Genomic DNA, 23,815 nt, shown 5'->3' with positions numbered 1-23,815 from the left:
TTAGTAGTTCCTTGAACTAGAGAGCCCAGAACTGGACACAGCACTTCAGATGAGGCCCCATTAGGGCAAAATAGAGGCAGGATCACCTCTGCTGACCTGCTGGCAATGGTCCTCCTCATGCTCCCCTGGATACCTTTGGCCTCTTGACCTTAAGGGCACTGCTGGCTCATGGACAGCTTGCTGTCCACCAGGACTCCCAGGTCATTCTCCACAGAGCTGCTTTCCAGCAGCTGAGCCCTCTGTGTTGATTTAGGGGGTTATTCTTCCATAGGTGCTGCACACTGCACCTGCCTTCATGGAACTTCATTAAGATCCCTCCACCCAACTCTCCAGCTCTCTTGCTGAATAGCCACCCATGCTTCTGGAAAATCAGACACTCCTCCCAGCTCTGCATGAGGAACAAACTTGCCAAGTGTATATTCTGTCCCTTCATCCAATCACTGAGAAATAAGCTGAACAAGACTGGACCCAGCATTGGCCCCTAGGAAACACCACTAGCAATGGGCTTGCAATCAGACTCTGCACTACTGTCCACAACTCTGGCACCATCCCTTCAGCCAGTTCTCAATCCACCTCATTCATCTAACACACACTTCCTGAGCTTACCTATGAGGATGTTATAGGAGACAGTGTCAAAAGCCTTGCTGAAGCCAAGGTAGGCACTGGTCTCTCCTCATCTACGCACACAGCCAGACATTCCATCACAGAAGGCTATCAGATAGGTCAAGATCTTACTTCTCCTTGGTGAATCCCTGTTGACTACTCCTGATAACCTTCTTTTCCTCCACACCCTTAGAGCTGACATCCAGGATGAGCTGTTCCATCACCTTTCCAGGGATTCAGGTGAGGCTGACTGACCTGGAGTATGTCTGCTAAGATCAAACCAGTCAACTGAAATCTTTTCTGACCAGTCACCTTACACCAGGAATGCTGAACTCCAGCTTCCATTCCATCTTCTCACCCCTCCCTCTTTGTGTTGCACGATTTTAACAGACAAATTTATACTGAATGCAGCCTTTTATAATTTTTAGTGTATAAACTGTAACTCAAATAACATTTTACAGATGTCTGCACTGTTTCTGAAGAAAAAAAAAGCACACGATAGGATTGTTTTACTACTCCACAATATGAAGCAATCACTGTGTCTACAGTCACACATATGCACAGAGGTACAATCTACTTATGCACTCATAAATACATTTTAAAATACAAGCAGACCCTGAACTTGAACAAGAACACAGAAATATTAAACCAAAACCTTAACTCTGCTTCCTTCACATCTGATTTCCTAAATGCAGTGCTCTCCACCAAAGACTCCTGCACACTGGTGTCCTTACCTTTCTAACCTTAGAAGAATCCTCCATCTACGTGGATAAATGTGAAGTCACCGATGGAGAAAATTTTAACCATTGCCAAATGCATATTAAGGAGAGTTTGTGCTAGCAACAGCAAATAAGGGTAATGCATAGCTGCAGGCAGAAAAAAACCTTTTCCATTCTAGCATAATGTATAACAGAAAACCATAGCTCCCAATGAAGAGCGTTTGCAGTGTGTATAGTTTTTGTGTAAACCATCTGCAACCATTAGTATGTAACATCTTCACGTGACAAATAATAGCTGAGAATAATTGCAAGTTTATTTCCCCTTTCCAGAAATACACATTGCTTCACAGTTTCTCTGAACACACTCCCTTCCAGATTTTTATAGATGAACAATTCAAGAAGATAGGAGTCAACAATGAACAGTCAGGCTGCCAACAGGGTTTTTCATCCATGACCCAACTTCAAAGACTTCCTATTAAAAATTATGAAGGGAAACTAAACAAACCCTCCACAAAACATTAAAAGGGCATAAAAATAAACTCTGTATGGTGTTTCACACTGAAACACCATCAACGTTTAGAGGAAGAGAGGGAACATGCACCTCCTTTTATGCTTGCCAAGTTAAGGAAGCTCAGTCAAGATGCTCAGAACACATCTTCCCATAAAAACAGTACTACTGGATCTATAGGCACACCTTTTGCATAGGAGCTATGTCCCATTTCACCTATTAACAGAGCTGTAATTCACACCAAGTTCCTTGAATTTGGTGCTTCTTTTTAAAGTTTGAAGTCACAAGTATTAGTCAAAGGACAAGAAACAATACAAACCAGTGAGGGAGAACAAATGTCTCCAGGAAATAGTTAAAAGACCACAAGAATTCCAGGCGTAAGGACAGTAAGAGACTTAAGATAGCAAACAACCTGATTTCATTACAAAAATGTATCTAGGGGCCAACCAGGCCCCTGACCCTTTCTGTTCCCACAGGCAGGAGCACCACCGTGGCAGATGCTGTGGACTGTATCAGCAGCCAGAGCTAGTGCTGCAGTCACCCCGAAAAGTGCTGTCCCTTGGGCATGTGCCAAATTCCACTTACTGCACCTTTTCACAGGGGTGTTATCTATCACAGGTTGCAGGACACTGCAAAGCAGTCAAGAGTTTTTATATCTGTGGCCTTAGCACAGACACCTTTCTTTTCCCCTCTCAGAATTAAAAAAAAAAAAAAAAAAAAAAAGGGGTTTGTTGACATTTCCTCTCCTGCAGCTCTAGCATCCTCAACTCAGCTCTGGTTTGAGAGGTGAGACATGCTGCTGTCAGCTAGATTACAGAGTTATCATCAGAGTCATACAGAAACATTTGTAAAGAGCTTTAAAAATATAACGGGGTATTACATTAAAATACCAATCAAGTCACAAAAGGACTGGAAAGTTTAGTCACTATGAGAATCACATTTGAAAAAAATTGCATTGTTTTCAAACACCCATCTCCCCTCCCCCAAAATAAAAATAAAAGAAAGATGAAAACATTCCTTTCAAAGGGATCACTGATCTGGAGAGAAAAAAAATGCAAATGTTTAAAAAGCATTGTTATTCTACCTTCAGGTAACAGAAAAAACCCAGATATGCACATTGATAAAAGCATAATCAGTAATCAACCAGTCCCTTAGACACCAAATTTTTTTTAGTACTTGAACTAAAGGCTTAAACTCAAGGGCTTGATGCTGTATACACAGCATTTGCTATCATCTTTAACAAAATCCTAACAGTATACATTTCTTGTCAGATTAAAACCAGAGTCTATCATGACATCATTAAGGCACAGGGGCAGCAAAGTTAGTCTCTGGCCAACTGAGAAACCATTAGCAGTATACTGAGTTATTTCCATTTAAGAAAAAGGAAAAAAAGGGTGCTTCTTCTTCTTTGTGTTTAGCACTGGTGCCTAAACACCCATCACTGCCATTTACCACAACAGCTCTGACAACTAAATGGTTAAACTGAACAACTAAACGGGTAGGAGTCAAAAGCAGTAACGGTTCTGCAGTTCTGTGTTTCTTCTCTTCCTAACAGTCATTTATGCTACTTAACCTATTACATTTCTGACATTACAGATACATCCCAATTATGCAATCGTTACAAAGAAACATGAAAACAAATGCCAACAGACAGAAACATTTCTGTAGGCTGCCCAGAAAAAGAAATACCCTACTTAAGTTTATGGATGAAATCTGGACTCATGCTAATGGTAGTTCAATTGATTTCAGCAGAGACAAGGGTTTGCTCCAATTCTTTTCTCATCATTTCAACAAGGTCCCCTGCAACTTGCACAGCTCCGTTCTCCAGACTGAAAGGCAGGGGCCCACCAAGCTGGCTAAAATGCCTTTACACACTCCAGCTGTCTCCCTCTTCAAACACAAGTAACTGAAAGGCAATACAAATAGGCTCTCCTGGAAGCATGCCATAACTTAATTCTGGTAAACTTGAAGCGGGAAGGAAATAGCAGTCTTCAATAAAGGTGATCCAATTTTACTCCTTTGTAAACTCTATCAACCATAGAGCCAGAAGCAGCTGTGGGGTTCCCAGCACAGGAAGAACATGGACCTGTTGGAGTGAATCCAGAGGAGGCAACCAAGATGATTAGAGGGATGGAGTATCTCTTCTATGAGGAAATGCTGAGAGAAATGGGATTGTTCAGCCTGGAGAAGAGAAGGCCTTGTGGTGATCTAATTGTGGCTTTCCAGTACCTGCAGGGAGCCTATGAGAACGATGGTGAGGGACTTTTTATGAGAGCATGTAGTGACAGGACAAGGGGGAATGGCTTCAAACTGAAGGACAGTAGGTTTAGATTATATACTAGGAAGAAATTCTTTACTGTGAGGGTGATGGGGCACTGGAACAGATTGTCCAGAGAAGTTGTAGATGTCTCTGGAAGATCCTGAAAGTGTGTACGGTCAGGTTGGATGGCATTCTGAGCAGCCTGGTCTAGTGGAAGGTGTCCCTGCTGACAGCAGGGGGGTTGAAATTAGATGACCTTTAAGGTCCCTTCCAATCCAGGCCATTCTATAAACTTAGAGAAGACAGCAGGCAGTGAAATACTAAGAAAATGATAGTTATATAAAATGAACACTTCTGGCTCCATCACATCCCACAGAAGCCAAAACCCGCAGAATTTTTCAACTCGAGTAAAATTACAGATCAAATGACAGTCACACAATTGAACTGCCTGAATTCACATGAATTTCAGAACGAGACATCCACTACAAATAAGTCGATGCATAAAAGTTGGGCTTGGGTGTGTGCCGTAAAACCAGGGCTGAATGTCAGCCAGAGCCAGTTTCAGAACTGAGTTAATGGAGAGGGATGACAAAAGACTGTACGAGAGCAAATGCTGAAGGAAGCAGACTCACTAAAAGGCTGTAAAGTTATTACAGCTCTAATCTAACCCATCTCAGTAGGCTGCATGGCTGTGTATCAAAAGGGAATTGGATCCTACAGTATGTCCAACTTATTTCAAGTTTTTCAGCTGTCCCTTTAAGCTAAAAATCTACATGCTTTTATAGATTAATTACTAGCTAGCCTGAAAAAAAGAAGACTGGATAAGACAGCAAAAAAGCCTACACTCCTCCATGTTCAACCAGCTTTTGCAGGACCAAGTATCTGTAGCTACTCACAAGCAACAGCATCAGCAGATACTCATTTGCTGGGTACCATCCCTCCTCGTGTCCCTCCCTCCCTCTGGGATGGTAAAATGGGTGTTAAAGCAAAGTTAACCACCCTCCTTAGCAGCCTAAACTGTGTTTTATAACACCTAAGGCCTGCTTAGAAATGTGTCATTGCTGTGTGTTTTCATGTTTTAACTGTGCATTACCACCCCTCAGTCACACAGGCTGACAGGGCTCTCTTGAGTGACTGTCTTTCTGCCACTGGAATATAAGCTTCATTCTTAACTTCAGGTAATGGGAAAACCAAAATCAAGTTCTCCTTTTCCTTCTTTCATTTAATTTTTTCCCTCTACTTAGCTTCCATAGAAACAAACCAGTATTTCTCTTATTCATTTTTTAGCCTTTTTTATGGGAAAGTTCTTATTGACCTGTTTTGTTATTCAGAACTGTCAGATCTCCTGCCAAGCTATTCCTAAACTAAGACAGTCATCATTCACATCATCTTGCTCTCTGATTTCCTTTAGGATGGACACAGGAATAAACAGCAATATGTTCCCTGGTAGCCTGCATTCTGCTCACACCAGTGGTACCAGCAGCCCAGCCACAGGCTGACCATAACCCAGCCTTGAAGCTGGGCACAGGCAGGCACGGTTTTCAGCCGGCCACTACACCACTGTGACCCCACCCAGAGGAGCAGCTTTGAAAATAAGGGAGTGCTGCCCAAGCACAGATCCACCTGCACTGCACACACACAGCTCTCAGGTGCGAAGCTGGCACTGTCCCTAGGTCTTCAGACCCGAGTAATGCTGGAAGGCTGAGAAGCACAGAATTAGCAGAGTAAGAGTGGCATATTTCAGAGACCCCTGTGCTCTTGTGCCCTGTTTAGGTACCAGGTTTACCCTCATAACTTTTTATGCAACCAGAGTTCAAGCCCCTGCTCCTTTTTTTTTTTTTTTTTTTTTTTTTTTTTTTTCTCTTGGCAAAGAATATAAGCCTGTGAAAAAATCAGCACAGTGCTCAAAGAGAATGAATAATTTCCAATGCCAGGCAAGGTGGTTGGGTGAGCCAGCAGAGAGGAAAAGGGAAAGAAAAGTGAGATGATAACTCAAAGACCTACTTTTTTTTTTTTTTAAAGTATCTATAGAAATCCTGAAGACATCTGGATAAATAATAGAGAGAGAGAGAGAGAGAGACTGAAAATAAGGGTCACAAGATATAAGGCTCACAGCTGTTTTGGTTAGAATAAATACTGAAGTAGCAATATGGATTTCAAGGACCAAAAATTTTCTACAGCTACCTCAAGGACAAATGTTTTTAGGGATGAAAACCTTTTCATCCCAATCCTGGATACAATTGCTCCTATGGTTTCTGCTGCAATTCAGTTTTGGCTGGTTTTGAATGGCAGAGATCTCAAACCCACGCCTGTATCTGCATTCAAACCCAGAGGTTGACATTCTTAGGCAAAACCAACAACAAAGAACCCACTTCAGTATATGAGAAAGTATGCAAATAGAGGAATTACAAAAGGGAAGAGGATTGAAAGGAAGCAAAATATTTAGTAGACTGATTTTTATAGCAAGCATAGTAAGAAAGCTGTATACTCTTAAAATGGAAAAGGAAAAACAGATAAGCTGCTTTTTAATATTAATGCTGGTAGTTCTTCAACAGTTGCACAAATCCTTCAAAAATTATCATTCTCTTTGCAGCTAAGCTTCTGCAGTGCAGTTGGAAAGGCTGCTGAGTCTCATGTGGCTGCTCATTTAAGCTGTTCCCATTTCCACTCTTAAGAGAGACTAGAATGTCCTAATTCAGTTTAATAAAAAACACATTGGACTTGGGGGAGGGGAGAACAACGATGGCACTGGGAGAGAACCGAGCAATTTCTCTACTTCAATGAAGTTTAAAAAAAGGCAGCAAAGAAAAACCAAGAAAAAAACCCAAAAAAACCCAAACACCAAACCCAACGAACCCAACAGGAAAAACAAGAGTTGATCATCTCAGGAAAGTCTCTAGAAAAGGAGAAGAAGAAAGGGGGAAGACAAACAGAAACATATTCCTCTTGCTTTGATCTATGTAAAAAATGCATTCTAAGGCACTAGTAATTTAATGAAAATGTTTTTTTCCCCAAACTAGCAGAATTATTGTGGTTATTCAAAAAGTGAAGGCTGATTTCTAAATAAAGCCATTAACTGAATTTAGTTTAAGGAAGATACAATTTCATGAGTCCCAAAGAAACAAAGAAGGTTGCTTCAACAAATTTGATTATCTTTGCTGTTGGTGAATTGTTTCAAGGTACTCTGAAGGCTTTGGAGAACTGCAACAGAAGCAGGTATCACATTACTTCATAGAAATGGTAAACATAAAATGATGTGATCTCCTCACAATACTGATTACAATAAAAACAAAATACAAACCTTGACTTAAGGCCAGAAGGGCACTTGAATTGCATATTCCACAACTAAGCGACAAAAAAGCATCCCAAAGACAGCACTAACTAAAGGTGCTACTGTGACAAACACAGTAGCTTTATTTTTTTAATATTTGCTAATACCTTACTGCATATTAGATCAAGTGATACTTGATTTGAAATCTCTTCAGCCAACCTGGGTTTACTGACTGCTTTAGCTAAGACAAACTGTCGTCCCTTCTGCTGAGTCCTGTATCAAGGGCAATATTCTCAAACACTTCCTGGAAAATAAACACGTCCTATCATCAAAATTGTCATTGGGTTCATATTTTAGTTTACTTCCATGACTAAACTGACCCACTTGTTATTCCCCAGCAAGAACCTGGTTCTGCAAACATGAAATGAACTTAGGACAGAGAGGTCAGTCCTCATTCAGTTACTGTATGTGGCTACATTACAACCTCTGGTCACTGTTGTTGATTTGGGGGAGAGAGGGAAATTTTCAAACATTAATCCATCAGCTATTGCTGTGACCACAGCCATGATAAGCCTGCAAGTTTAGTTTAAGGTGAGCACCCTTGTAATGCACTTCAGCAGTTTCTTCCTGACCTCTGCAGTGCTTACTCTCTGCAGAGTGCAACGCGATCGCCTTTTTCTGTAAGTGGAAATGCTTTGAAACAGTCAAAGAACATATGCTAGAATTTGCAAAAACAGGCAAGGAGGAAACATCCTGAGAGAGATAAACAATCAAAAAAATCAAGCACAAGTAGTAATATGTGGAAAATAGCATATGGCTAAGCTTTCAGTGGGGAGGGAACAGCTAGTTTGAGCCCAGTGTCTCCTCCAAAGGAGAGAGTTTTGAGAAATGCAGCTGCAGGATCCTCTGAAAAGTCCATCCCTTTAAAATAGGCCATGTTGGTGCCTAGCAATGGAGCCAAGTCAAATCCAATTGCTAAAAAAACCTGACCATCATGGTTGCTCCTTCTTTTTTCTTAAGTTAATGTCCTTTTGCTTATATGAGACAATACAGCCAAAGTAGTCCCTTAAGATATGAGTATCTCTTGTGTCATACACACTGTGGAACACAAAATGATATTCTACTAGATACACAGCCAACACACAACTAACCAGATTTGAGAAGTCCATCAATAAACTCACAGGGACTCAGAAGTCCAAATTTTGAAAAACCGTCAAGAAGCACTGAACCTTATTAAAGAAGACAGCCTTCGAAAAACTGGACATAGGATGCTCTGACATTACCTGATTTTTGAGGATTTGTGAGATTCTTGTATCTTCTTGTGCTGCTTTTGCCATAACATTTCATGCTGCTTTCATTCTGCGATCTTAAAGTGACGTATCTAAACAAAACAAAAGAATGGAAATTAGATTTTCCCCACATGTGACTATCTCCCAGCACCAGCTTGCCCCAAAGCATGAGCAGATTTGTGACAATGAGTTTCCTACTGCAACACAACAAAAAACTAAATTCTATTCAATATAGTATCTCCAGGTTACTCTATCTTTTAAGTCACTATGGCAGAGGCCAGCTATCAGCACTCCAACTCCTTTAAAGAACAATCAAGAACCCCTTTCCCTTATTGATTGTGAGAGACTGCTTCATTGTCAAATCTCTGGGATGGATACATCCTCAGACCTTCAAATTACAGACTGAAATACAAGTAAGTGAATCTTTTATTCTTACTCAGCTTGGCGCCTACTGAAAAATGAGGAATGGGTTATGTTGATGCAATAAATACAACAACATCTTGCCTCTATTGCAGGGACCATGAAGATTTCACAGCACCTCATGCTGCTTTGACAGAACCCAGAGGCAGGGTGAATGCTCTCCCTGACAGAAGATTTGCTGGCCCAGAGCTTGCAACCTACATGACAAATATCACACAAACAAGTGCAGGTACAGCAAGCAGGAAGGGAGGGATTAATGAAAGTCAAAGATGTGGGAGATACAATCAGGCTGTCACCCAGTGCAGAAAGATGTATCTAGACAAGGCATCTTAAATTACCTAAATGAAAACAACACATATGTTTTTATCAATGCTGCTGCCTGGATGGCTTTGAGGGAAGGCCCTCAGCACCTGAGGGTGTTAAGAATGTTGGCTGAAATCACTGCGAGGCCACTCTACATGATCTTTGAGAAGTCAAGGGGATTGGGGGACATCCCAAAAGACTGGAAGGTGGCTAATGCCACCCTATCCACAAGAAGAGCTTAAAGAGGGACCTGAGAAATTATAGGCCCATCAGCCATACTTCAGTCCCTGGAGGAAGTCCCAGAACAAATCCTGCAGGGGGTTATCACAAATCAGATGAAGCAAGTGATTGGGAAAAGCCAGCATGGATTCACCAAGGGCAAAGAGACACAAGTGTGGACTCCCAACGCTGAGCCCACTGCTGTTTAATAGGTTCACAAGTGGTCTGGAAGACAGAATCAAATGCACCTGACAAAGTTTGCCAATGATACCAAGCTAAATGGGGCAGCAGACACTTCAGCAGGAAGAGCCACCCAACAGGAAGACCGGAACAGACTGGAAGAGTGGGCTAACAGGAACCTTTATGGAGTAAAACAAAAACGTGCAAGGTCTTCCAGACTGGACCAGATGGTCCTTGAGGTGCCTTCCAGCCTGGTATTCTGTGATTCTGTGAAACAGGCCTGGAAACTTGGGGTGCAATTCACAGCTCACTGATATCAGTGGAAAATGCTTCATCTGCATTGAGCTCTGCTGGGTTTTGGGAAATCATTCCAAGCTTAAGAAGAAAATGTAGAAATGATCACAGATAACTTCAGTGACAGCCACCAACATTTACTTCCTCTCACTGTCACACTACATTCACTTTTTAAAATTATTCTTTTAAAATCTTTGATAATGGGTCCCAAGCACTGTGATGCTGCCACATACAGCAAGAAGCCACCTGCCAAGTCCAGCAGACCCTGCACAGTAAAAGTGCCCTCCCTTAGTTATCCAGCAAGGTGGGGGAGAAGAACCCAAGCAACTCCCTGTCCTGCCCAGCACCAGTCTCTGCTTCCCCCTCCAAGCCCACAGGAAACAGCAGAGCACAATCCAGACATCAACCCATCCAAGCATGCACCATGAGAGACAGCAGAGTTCCTCACAAAGCCTGACCTGCCTAAAATGGCTTCAACAGAATGCCTTGGCTGATGGTCAGTGCTGGTAACACCACGTGGATTTTCTTGGATCTAAGTGAGTTTTTGATTACAACATTATCACACTGAGCTCCAGTAACTAAAACCTGTGTGCACTCATGTCTTTCAAGAAACGTGAGCCTAAATTCATAAATTTATTACCCACTTGCATCCTGTCTGCCCACAGCTTTTCTAAGCCAGTCCATGAATCTTTGTTAGGAATAAGGTTTTAATAAACTCACATCTACTTAATGCTTTATCTGACTTGGTTTTCACACTGCTATTTAAACACCTCTAGGTTTATAAAAGGTGTATTGAATCTTACAGTTGACTAAAAGTTGAGCACCATTTGTTTGTAAGAAAAAATATTCAGACACATGGAGAAAACCTGAGATTAACATCAGTACAGCCAAGAGGGAAAATGTTGGGGTTTTTTGCCTCAGTTTAACACAGCTATTTAGAACCTGACAATATGTTTAAATTTAATTTAAAAAATAACTGCTATATCAAGAGCCATGACCGAAGTCACAATATATAGTTTTGCTTTCTTTGTCATTTATCCATCTGCTTTGAACAAATGTTGCTACTATTAAGCCTAAAAATGCCAAAATATTGTGCAGACAAACCATTCCTGGTAGTTTCCTACAGAGGCCGGGCTGATGGACACTAGGAAAAACAACAACTGAAATACCCAGAAAAGCCCTTTCCTGTTTTTCATGTTTGTTCTGGCTGCTTTTCCTACTATATCACTTTCATCATTAGAGCTACAATACCACCCCTATGCAGGGTTACAGAAATTACCAGACATGTGCAAAGGTCTCATACGTAATAACACAGTTAAAAAGTAAAACTTTGGACATTTTAGAGCCAGAGGTAGAGAACTGATGGCAGATGAATACTGAAAACAGTCCCAACATAATTAATGCAGGAACAAACAGTGCAGATGTACATCAAATTTACAAATGAGATTTTAATTCTTTCCATCGAATTTTAACCACCATCTCATTTTTGAGGTTTAGATTAGAAAGCAATCTAACCTTATACCCCTCTTATTCTTCAGTTTTGCTTCCATCCCAGCCATTAGATTTCGCATACAAACAAAGCACAATAAGGAGAAGCTGAGAAGTGAAGCCTACAGCAACATTTACAAATTAAGAGCTAAGTCAGAGATCAGCTATCCCATATACACAATATAAATTTTAGTCTTCTCTCTTCATTAGGATTGATGACGCTGCTGGAAAATAAGGAGCACGTAATACCTTTTATGGGAATGTAAAGCACAGATGAATTAGCAGAAAGAGAATGCAGCTGAATCAATTTCTCATCTCAAGATAGTAATGGAGGCAATTTCTTGAACTTTACTATGCTTGTAACATATTGATCAGCAAAGCTTCACACTGCCAGTTAAAGTAGGTATTTTCCCAGGAATAAAATGGAGGATGGTAGTAGAACTCAAGGCATCACAGCAAAAACAGGGATTTTTTTTCCAGTCATGTTACACTAAAGAAAAAATCAAAGTTCCCACGTGCTTGCATGTTACTGCAACATGAGAGAGGAAGGTTTATGGATGAGAGCTGAATTAGTCCTGCAGAAGCCTTCACAAAGCAAATTTAGTGGCAGGACAGGGGGAATGGTTCCTCACTGAAAGCCTGTCAGTTTACATTAGATATGGGGAAGAAATCCTTTTTTGTGAAGGTGGTGAGGCACTGGAACAGGTTGCCCAGATAATTTGTGGCTTCCCCACCCCTGGAAGTGTTCATGGCCAGGCTGGATGGAGCTCTGGGTAACCTGGTTTAGTGGAGGTGTTCTGCTAAATAGCAGAGATGGACTCCCTCTATCCATGCTAGACAGCACAGCACAGAGAACCCCAGGGAGTCTGTGAGCACTGCACACAAACTGCACACCAAGAATTCCCCTGGCTCTCCCCGCTTGGAGCTTAAGGGACTCATGTATGGCCACAGAGCAGGCAATAGGGGATGCAGTATCATAAAGTCACCCCAAGACACCATGATGCGCAGGTTGGAACTGGATGATCTTCAAAGTCCCTTCCAACCCAAACCATTCCATGATTCTGTGATTGCATGATTTACTTAAATAGCATTAACTTCTCTATTATCTGACATTAAGAACTTAACCAAAGTGTTACAATTAGGAACCCAGACTTCCTGCAGATCACCAGAGCATCCAAAACATGATTCTGAGAATATACCAAAGGGGGAAAAAAATCATAGTATCGAAGAGCATTTTCTTATCTAAATTACTTGGTTATGATCAAACAGTGTTTAATTAGTTTTGGAGCAAGAAAGGGAAAAGTTAGCCATTGTAAGATAAGAAACAAGAGCAACAACAGAGTATGTGTCCTAAACAAGCAATACCAACAAAGACTGTGATATCAACTGGCTAAATCAGCAACAAAATAGTTAAAAGTACCAGAATTATCATCATCAATCATATACCATCACTTCAGATAACACAACTATATCAGAACAGAGTCTCTCCTCACACGCTGGAAATCCTCCCTTAATAATCAGCCTCATGAATTTGTTCCCTTTCCCTGGTCTATGTGCAGCTTCTTCCTTCCACCTTCCTAGGAAAACTCTAGGAATTCAAATTCTCTTCTAAGGACAAGATTTTCCATGCATGCATAATTATTTTTATGTGTTCATTTCTGCATCTTTGAAATGCTTCAGGAATATTGCATGACATTTATTTTCAGAGAAAATGGCTTAGACAAACAAAGCATCTTACAGATAAGACACTATTCCACAGATAAGACTACAAATTCCAAAATTTATAGGTTTTTCACATGTAGGGTCCAAGGCTTCAGGTAACACATACAGTACAACGTGAGATCATGTTTAAAGTGTCTTTGACTTGGGGTACTGGTCAGCTTCATCCCCACCACACAAAGCAAATGGGTGCTCCCTTGAAAGGAGACAGTTACACCACAGGAATAACCAAGGAGGTGCCTGCCCTGGCAGCTGCACCAAGCACCTGCTCTCTGGCCCTGGCCAGAATGTAATCCAGCTCCCTCCAGCAGGGCTCAGCTTGGCCCATCCAGGAGGAATTTCCCCTATACCTCGTACCACATAACCACCTCTTGTTGTCTCCTTATTGAATTCAGAGAGCAATGTGGCTGGCAGTACAGGAGCCCAGAGCTGCTGCAGAGCCGATCATCTTCCCCTCCATAGCTCTCCTGTGCTCACCCCTCCTTGGAAGGACAGCAGATGTTCACTCCCCATCTCTTTTTTTTTTGTGACATTCATCATTTTTGCAGGTCTCCCTCCAGAGCAAGGACTTGTGGTGGCTTTTTGTCATCCCACATTTAGGGTTTTTCTTCTTTTTTACAACCCTTTGTGGACTGGGGGAGGTGAAATGGGAGGCAGGGAGGACCAGAGCTGCATATGGTATTGAAGACAGAGGAGCATCACACATTTACACAGCAGCACTTTCATACTTTCCGTTTTGTTTTCTGTTATTTCACTAACAACTACTGACACCTGTTTTGTCAATGATTTCACTGCAGTTTTCACAGGACAACCACGAAGTTTCTTCCAGAGCAGTTAACACCTGGTGAAGCATTCATCGGGCATGAACCGTATTGTGACTGCCCTCCTCCTCCTCCTCCATGCATGGCTTTCGTTTATCTACAAGCAATTTCCTCCAGCATTTTATCACCCAATCATTCAGTACAAGGAGTTCTGCAACACGTTTCAGCCAGTCCTTCTTTTCATTATTCTTAATACCTCAAGCCCACACTCTTGCAAAATTTCAGTTTCTCACTTAAAACTATGAGGTGACTAAAACTGTTCAAACAAAATCATTGCCAAAAATGACATCAATAAACAACTCTGTTTCCTTGAAAAAAACTCAAACTATCATTTCCCTTTGCAAAATTACTGCAAACCAGCCGCTCTCCTAAAAGAAATTCCCCAATCACTAAAAAAAAAATAAAAATTAAAGTGGGCACTCCCCATAATGAGCTTTAGTTCTAATTGTTCCAATTTGGCAGAGTTGGGAACATGTCACAGCAAGATCTTGTCAACAGCCTGATAACCTGATGTTTGGACCTCTCGCTAATATGCCAACCCTAAGAAGATGGAGCAGGAGCTCCACAGCTCAGGAAACAGCACCATGAGACAAAAAAAAACCAAAAAACCAACCTCAAACAAATAAGCTGACAAACCTGAAAGTCTAACAGCTACTTCTTGGCTCCAGATCTTCCCTGCAGCAGGTGGGTGGGAAAAAAAACCCCAACCCATCCCACCCCTCTGCAGACTGACTCCTATGCACTGCCAAGAATATTTTGAAAGACACAAAATGTATAATAACTTTTCAACTGAATATTAATTTCTGAATTGAAGGGAAACATCTTAAGGGCGAGTGGGTGTAAGGAATGATTCCTCCTCGGCACTGCCGTGCTATTTATTAAAGGCTGCAAATACCCACAAGAATTCAGCTTTGGCCTTTGCACTGTACACTAACAAGCTTAGTTTACTGACATTCACAAAGCATATGAAGCTCTGCTTCACATGATCCCTTTGAAAGAGACAATTACCAGACAACTGGAGATTGGATGACCATCAGAGCTAATTAAATTCTTAAATCCTGTTTGTATTTTTATCCATATCTTGCTCACCATTCTTGCTGAGCAGGGGAATGGGTTGGCTTGGGAGGCCGAGGGAACTAAAATATGCCTTTCCCACACCCCCATTCCCCTCCAGTTACAGATCTGTTCGGAACAAAACCTGAGACATTAAATCAATGCAGCCAGTGGTGGAATTCATCTTACTGTGACAGAAATATTCCATTTTCCTTAGCTTATATTTTAAATTGCTTTCTGATATACCAGGTTATTATTTTTTTTAGCCTCTTTCGTTCCTTACATAATTAAATGCCACGCCATTCAGCTTTTACAATTACTTTTACCATTTTCAGAAGAACATTTCTCAACTTTCTATGAAGAATTTATTCCCCACAAGTATTAGCTCCACTGACTATTTTCTTCTTCATTACATTAAAAGCTCTTAGCCATCCCTGTAGTAATCTTCTCCTTAACACAGACTTTGCTGTAGGGTGGGTACTATTTGCCAATCCTCAGTTTCCTTTCTGAGTATTCCACATAACCAGAAGTAGCACAGAAGAGGGGAAAGGGCAGCTCTTTTTAATACCTCAGGGCCTTCAGCTTGCAAGCAAGGAAGAAGGGCTAGGCACAATTTATGGATACTTTTTTGTAACAAATTGAGATTTTGCATTTAATACTTGCAAAAACAACAGCAATGCTCCCAGAAAGGTCTCCTAGCTAAGCTATGACCATTTCACCCATTTACCCTCCAGGTACAGACAGGCAGCCTCTGAAGCTCTGAGTACTGGCTTCTACGATTCCTCTTCAAAGACAACCTCAGTTTTGGAGCAGGTGTGTTCCCAGCCCTGTAACTTCACCTTCAAGGTACTGCCCACACTAAATGCAGGTCCAGCTGCACAACACTCTCCAAAGCTTGCCAACTCCTAACAAAGCACGCAGAAAACCTTAAAGAGGTGCTTTATTGATACAGAAGTGACAAAGTAAACACTGATCATTCTGCAAGAAGCAAGTTCATCCTGCTTAATGCTTCTTTGAGAGAAATATAAACAAGACCCCACAGATTAGAGTAATGCCTCCCTTCCTGGGAAGGCTAAAGATAATTATTTGGTGAGAGGGGGTTTATTTGTTTTGGTTGGTTTTGGGGTTTTGTTTGTTTGGTTTTAATTTCTGAACAACTTGGGGGGGGGGGGGGGGGGGAGGGGGAGGGGAAATAGAGCTTGAATTATTGTCCCAGACAATTCAAGAGCCAACAGGCTCTGCCCACATTTCCCTATGATCCCACTGGCACCCTGGCAGTGTTTTGCATGAAGGTGAAGGAACTGGGGGCTCCACAAGAGGAGCCAGAGGATAATGTCTCATTTCATGTCCCAGTTTTGTCTGAGGTCACAATGACCTGAATCTAGCATGAATTACGGATAATAGTCCTCCAAGCAAGTGGATTTGCGCCAACTGAACCTCGTAAGTTTTGGTTGCTAGGAGGTAGCAGTGGACATATTCTCAAGTCCTGTTTACTTAAGCCATTGAGGTTTCCTCTCTGGAATAACCTTCCACAGTCTGCCCACTGGTTTATCTCTCCTTGAGACATCAGACTAGAGCTAAATTCTGTGATTTCCCATCTGCTGTCGTTTAGAGAAGCCTCTATGAATTATCTCTCCAAATAGTCTGCAAAAGACCTCCAACACCTCCAGAGCAAGCTCATATCTCTAAACAAACCAGATAACATGATTAGCACAAATCCTGTTCAGAGAAGCCTTGCATTCAGACATGCTGTTGTTCAGATGGCCACGTACCAAGTTCTGCATCTCAAACCCCACAAGCCAGCACAGCAGACAGAACCTCAGTACCACTTCACAGAGCTTGCCTCAAATTTTCAGTCTGTTCTGTGTCCCTGAAAGACTTATCTCAATGGACATACAATATTTGTACATCAACATTTATTATCAACTGTTTTACATGGATATTAAGTTTCAGAGTGTGCTATCTGGAAATCTTGGCTGCTCCAGATCATGCTTTTAAAGATTTACTCCATAATTCTCCTATCAGTTTGGAGGAGATGCATTTCTGTCTTCTGATTTAGGAACACATAAACAGATTTTTCATGGTTATCTTAGCTAAGATTGGACTTGGACTATTTATTTATTGCATTGTTTACGTGTATTGTGAGCCACGCGATGAGGAAATGGAGAAATAAAACCAACCTCCTCCTTTAGATCACATCATTTCTGACACCATTTCTACTCAGAGATCAGCTCAAGTTTTGTTTGTTTTATGGAGAAAGAAAGTAAGCAAACAGAGACTTCAGTTTTTCATCATTTACTGAACCTATGGCATACCAGACTCATTTTTCATCAGGCCTTAGACTCAAGCTGAAATGCTAATTACACACACAAAGAAAAGGTAACGCTTTTCCAATAATTAGTAGGCAAGCAATTCTCAGAATAGTGTTATCAGATTTATCACAGGATTCTGGAAAGAAGATGGTGATGCTGACACACATGGTCGTGGTTTCCCTTCTGTTCACTTTTCATTTACAGAAGATTCAAACCTCTGGATTATCTACTCAAGACATCTGACTGGTAAACTCATTTGCGACTCTGAGCAGCATGGATGTTCCCCACTGAAGCAGCCTTGGCAACTGCCCAAGCAACAGTGGCTACAAGAAGTAAAACCAGAGGATGGAGATGTAATGCCATGGACCTCAGGCATTTTTAGTTCTGACTGTGGACTTTGTGACTGAAAAATGCAACCAAAAACGCCCTTTCTAACAACCCTCATCACTGCAAATACCAGATAACATAACCAGGAGCTGTAAAATGGGAGTGGGATGGATTGTGAGTTGATTTTAAAAATGCTAAAAGAGGAGGTTAAAAAAATCTTCAGTAGAGATGAAAGGTGAGGGACATTGAAGTGTGCTGATCAAATCAGAAGCAAAAGCATCTCAGGCAACACCAGCCAGACCTCAGCAGGCAGCACTTCAGCTTCTTCCACCCAGAGTAAGCAGCTGTGGGATCTCCCCAAAGCTTCAACACAGCCAGTTACAAGGGAAGGTATAGCAGGGGCACAAGTCTCCTGAGAATCCCTGTCGTGGTGACAGCCACTCCCACTCTGAAAGCACGGTGGCACACGGTGAGAGGGAGGGCTGGTGCTACCACTGGGTGGCCTGCAGGTCCTGAAGAGATGCTGAGCCTTGTCCTGGTTTGCCTGCACTTAGCTCCAATGGCACACCCTGCACTCCTGCTAGGGAAACACCATTATTCCTCCTGGCCAAACCTCATGGCCTTTACCTTAGGTGCAGGCTGCAAAACTTGCACAGCACCAGGGCGTCCCAGGGACAGCCTTCCCCCAAAACTGTGCCCAAAGCAGGAAAGCACCAACCTGCATGAGTGCTAGGCAGGTGTTCAACAGCAGCTTCATCTGATAAAGATTCCAAGCAGAGACCTCCCAGGTAGGGTTCCAAGGCTATTAAAATGTTTTCTCCTCGGTATGAACAACCTTACATTTGTTCCTTTATCTTGCAACGGAGAATTCTTATTACTGTTCTTCAGTTAAAAGACGCTAAGAATGGATAACATATAATGAAGGCACTGCACATATGATTTAAAGTTGCCTCTGAATACCTAATGCACAAAGATTTGTTTTCCTTCAGATGCCAAGAATCAGGCTAGGACAGCAGTAATATGATTTTGGCTTGTACAAAACAATGTTTTATTTTTTTAATAGACAATGGTCCTACATAAAAAAATAAATTAAATCAAATTGTCCTTATGGGAGATTTGAAGACAAGCCTTCTGGAAAAGCAGTAACTGCACAAGACAAAAGATAATCAAGAGTACTGTTTCTATCATATTCTTAGCATTTCTGGACTGCAAATTCAGGCTATGAGAAAAGTCTGTATCAGATGCTGTACCAGATAACAACAGCATGAAAATCTAAATCTTTGAAAAGAGTTGAGAGTTTCAGTAAGCCTAATTTTAGATTTTTTAAAAAATTTTATTTTTAAATATTGAGAACACTAGTATAGATCTGATTTTCAAATTAGTTTTTTACAGGGCATTGCCTTGGAGGAAGACCATGTCACAGAAAAATTTTAAGACATTCTTTAGCTCATCTTTCGCTGTATTAATGTCTCTGGTAATGCAGGACCTAGATCAGTTTATGCAGTCTCATGTGATCCTACTGGTATATTTTCCAGCAATGCCTAGCTATGTCAAATGCTGCATCTCTCTCCATTTTCTACATTAGTTTAGCCAGTGGCCTGATTTCCACTGGGATAGAGGTAATTTTCTTTCTGGTAGCTGGTACAGTGCTGTGTTTTGGATTTAGGATGAGAGGGATTATCATCCCTCACGTTTTAGTTGTTGCTAAGTAGTGCTCACTCTTAGTCAAGGACTTTTCAGTTTTTACATGCTTTGCCAGTGCAGAGGTGCACAAGAAGCTGGCAGGGAGCACAGCCAGGACAGCTGACCCGAACTGGCCAAAGGGATATTCCATATACAACAGAACATCATCACGGCCGGTACAGACACTGGGGGCAGGATCACTGCTCAGAGACTGGCTGAGCATGGGTAAGTGGGTGGGGAGTAGCTGTGCTGTGCCACACTTGTCCTTCTCTCTCCTTTTGTTATCTCCCTTTTCCTTACGGCTATTATTATTTTCTTTTACTTTCTTTCAATTATTAAACTGTTCTTATCTCAAACCATGGGTTTCACCTTTTCTGATTCTCCTCCCCATCCCACTGGAGTGTGGCTGTGCTGAGGTTAAGCCAAGCCACCACATCTAGATTCAAGAATGGACTGACATTCCTCTGCCCACTGAAAGCTTCAGTTGCAATCTCATTAAGTCCAGAGTTCTCTCTTGCAGAGTCCTCCCTGAGTTCTGCAAGGCTAAAATGGTCTTAATAGACCAATTGCAATGCCCTGTTCCTTTGAGATCTCCTGCCCTTTTCCAGAAGAGAGATGGCATAGTCATCTTCCCTCAGAGAGACCTTGAATTATCAGATTTTTCTGACACTTTCTGAAGCCCTGCAAGTGTGAGCCACCATCCCCCAGTGCCCTTCTGACATACAGATAATGTTTTCTTCTCGAAAACTATTACAGTGGTTTTGCACAATACAAATGCCTGTTGAAAACAGGAGTGCTGGTCTGGTGTGCCTTACTTCCACAGCCAGCTCCAGCCTCCTCTTTTTGCCCCTGGTGTACCAGCAGAAGCCACAACCCAGGAGTGCTCTCCTTCCCCAAAAAGACATCAAGAACTGATGATGAATGGAGAAAATCTTTCTGTGTTTGTGCAAGAAGAAAAACACCTCTCTGGTACCCTGTGCACAGGCAGTGCTGAGGCAGCTGGTCATGCTCTCTACATTGATCAGCAAACCACAGTACAAGTACACAGCAGAGTCTTGAGATCCATTTGATAAATGATTTTGTCCTTATTTCCAATAGATACACCTGTTCTTGTCAGAAAAACCTGACCATGAGATTCGGATGATTTATTCACTCGTGTGAGCTATGAAGTCCTGAACTGAAAAATATTTCTTAAGGTAAAACATACAGGACTAGTAATTTTCTCTGGACAACACAGGACTACTTAAAACATGAAATCCTGAGATGGATAGACCTTAGACCTCTCTAATTCAAGGTTTCTGGTGAATCTGGTGAGAAAGAGGTGATTTGGCAATCCCCATAGATGTCCATCCTTTTCAAAGCATAAATACCCAGTGCAGTCTGTACGACCTCTCCAGTGTTCACAGACACGCAGTTTCACTCTACTCCACATGCAGTCTGTGGCTGATGACTATTTTTACATCTTTATGGGGTTACACAGTCCATTCAACCTGAGATGAAAATGGTACCACAACTCTGTGGACATGACTTTACTGGTCTGCTGTCCCAGGTACAAACCTTTCACACAAGCACAAGAATGGTGTCTTTTATATGCCCACAATAAGAGAACACTGAGCCACTGAGAAGTTTCTGGTTTGCGTTACCTGAACAATTTTGTATATTTTAAATCACCATCACCTACTTCTTCCAGATCTCACTTCTATTTCTCAGCTTCAACGGGCTCTTAACAACAAGAGGATGCTCAATAAAAATAGAATCTTTGGCAAGACTTCGGCAAGTAGGTTCATTTCCATTTCAATTTTAGCCATATCCTCAAATGGATAAATAGCCTCAGTTATTATCAGAAGGAAGTTGCCCTGGACTTGAGAATGCCACCATTTCCAGGGAGTTCCTGTCTTTTGGAAGGTCCTAAATGGAAAGACTTTAGCTATGATGGGAAATCCCAACATAATTCATCCATCCCAATGCCTAAAGGACCACCACAGACAATCAGTTCTCGGCTCACAGGGCTGTTTTCATCTGCTTTGTTTCTAATAAGCAAGGTAAGCAAAGACCCTCACAGCTCCCACTCCTAAATCTGGTGCAGCAGCAAGAAAAGATTTCTTGCCATTCCCACCAGGTGCTTTAAAAGAAAAAAATCAACATCCATGTGAATCAAGTAACTTGCCGAATGATTCATGGCTGTCATATCTGAACAAAAAATTACCCTGTCAATATGCTGAATAAAAAAATATAAAAATTACGCTGCAGATGATTAGAGCAAAATGCATGAGTATTATGGATTCTGAACCCTAATGGATGACAGACTTGCTGCATCTCCTTAACACTGGGAGAAAAAAAAATATCTCTTTGGTGGCATAGCACCAGCCTTTGCAAAGAGGGTAAAAATAACATGCAGCACAAGAGACAGGAATCCAACACATTAGGTAATCTGTGATGAGAACTCTACGAATAAAGCAGATAATATGAAACTAGTTAACTCAAAACTCCCCAACAAAACAGCCATTTACAGATCAAAAGAATACCTGCCTATGTGTTTCAAATTAAAAACCAACTGGAATGACAAGTATTTGCCATTTTAAAATGAGCAAAGAACCAGATACACAAGATGATCTGGATTTGCCCACCCTCTTAGACACACTGGGTTTTAACATTTACAGAGTGCTGAAGCAAACACCCCACCGCTTTTATCTGGATTTGATGTTGCACTCGGCACAAAACTTTCATGTTCAGAAAGAGATTTGGCTTGACAGCAGATGGAATATTCCGTTAAAACATGAGTGGCAACATGTGCCCACCCTCCCAGTCAAAAGCAGAAAACCACTTCTCAGGAATATCTGCCCTGGATCACAACATGATCACACCAAGCTTACCCAAAACATATTTTTTCCTCACTCTTGTCCAAAACTGATCTTCTTGATAAGTAAATTCTGTAACTAAAAAAATTAAAAATAAACAAAAAATTAAATAACAAAACAAAACAAAAAACTCCCCAGCCTCAAGAATTCATTTATCCAGAAAAGTGTATGGAAACACTAACAGCAAGAAGTGACTACTTCAAATTAAGGGTAGCTAGGAAGAAGAGAAGCTTCGTTCACTTTATAAAAAAAGATATGTGGTAATATTTTAAAAAAGAGAGAGAAAAAACAGAGGGTACATTAATTATGATGGTTCTGTGGTTCTCCTGGATTTCAATTAGAAACTACTTTATTTACAGCTCTTGGCTCAGCAGCAGGCAACCCAATGAGAACATTTTTTATGGTGCAGTTTCTAATGCAAATAAAAATAAAGGCAAACCTAGAGTGGTTTGCTAACTTATATAATGAGACAGGAAACAAATGGTGCAAGTGAATAACGATCATGTCAAATGCATTTAGAAAGACCACAGGACTAAAATAATAAATTCTCTGACAAGTACATTTACCTCAAAGAACTATCTAACAAAGTTCTTCTTTCCCCTATAAATGTATAAACACTTTCTCCTAAGATCTCATTTTAATAATAATTTAAATCTACATTCCACAAAAATACAAAGTTGAACCCATTCTTTCCACTCCCAAAACAAGAAGCGACCACTAGACATAAAAATGTGTCTTTTCTGCTCAGAAAGATCACGTTTACTGACTTCAACCAGACTGAAGCACAGTTCTAGGAGGCAAAGCTGGGGTCTGCCCAGGCACCTCTTTTGCACTGTTTGCAGCAGCACACCGAGAGGTGAAGGGAATTGTAGGGAAACCCCTGTGGTTTCTCCCACAAAATCCATATGTGGGAGAAACTAGTGCACACAAGCAAGCAACATGCAACTGAATTCTCCCCCAAAATGGCTGAAATGTCTCCCTGAAACCAGGGCAGGATCACCAAAGACTGACCTCACGTGTTCAAGCCACCAACTCCACAATCCTTTTGGTGACAGGGCTGAGGTGAAGCCCCTCACAGATGGCACTACTCCCTCCTCAGATGCCAACAGCACAGGCTGGAGTGACACCATCCTCACCGTTCCACCCGTCAGTTCACAGTTTACACCCAGAAACAACCAACCCCAGTAATGAACAGCAGATCTGCAAGGGCTCACACAGGCTCAGACCACAATATTTCTCCCACACTTTCCCCTTCCCAGAGGGCCTCATCAGCAGCCTTGTTCAACTCATTATGCTTTTATTCAACATGGAACATCATAGAGGAAAATTCCTACGGTAATTTTTAACTTAATTTTTAAAATGGAAACAAAATAAATTTTGCCTGGTCTAACAGCACTTTTCCAAATTGTGCCAGATAAAGAATTTGCCATCTTTTCAAATCCACAAGGTTGTGTCAAACACTTGATTGTTCACTCAAAAGATACTCTC

The 23,815-nt window shown here is 41.4% G+C and overlaps 1 protein-coding gene across 9 annotated transcripts in view; it reads right to left on the bottom strand.

The window, feature by feature from the left end:
* Window positions 1-23,815, bottom strand: part of TRERF1 (transcriptional regulating factor 1) — a 100,380-nt gene that overhangs the window by 23,577 nt on the left and 52,988 nt on the right. For all 9 annotated transcript variants that reach the window (XM_038131067.1, XM_038131063.1, XM_038131071.1 and 6 more), the window contains one exon: window positions 8,645-8,742. The gene's annotated coding sequence lies outside the window, so the exon portion shown is untranslated. The remainder of the gene's footprint in view (window positions 1-8,644; window positions 8,743-23,815) is intronic.

Source organism: Motacilla alba, chromosome 3, assembly GCF_015832195.1.
Source record: "Motacilla alba alba isolate MOTALB_02 chromosome 3, Motacilla_alba_V1.0_pri, whole genome shotgun sequence".
NCBI classification, from domain to species: Eukaryota; Metazoa; Chordata; class Aves; order Passeriformes; family Motacillidae; genus Motacilla; species Motacilla alba.
The sequence above is the reverse complement of the archived record's forward strand: the minus strand, read 5'-3'. Positions and strand labels throughout refer to the sequence as shown.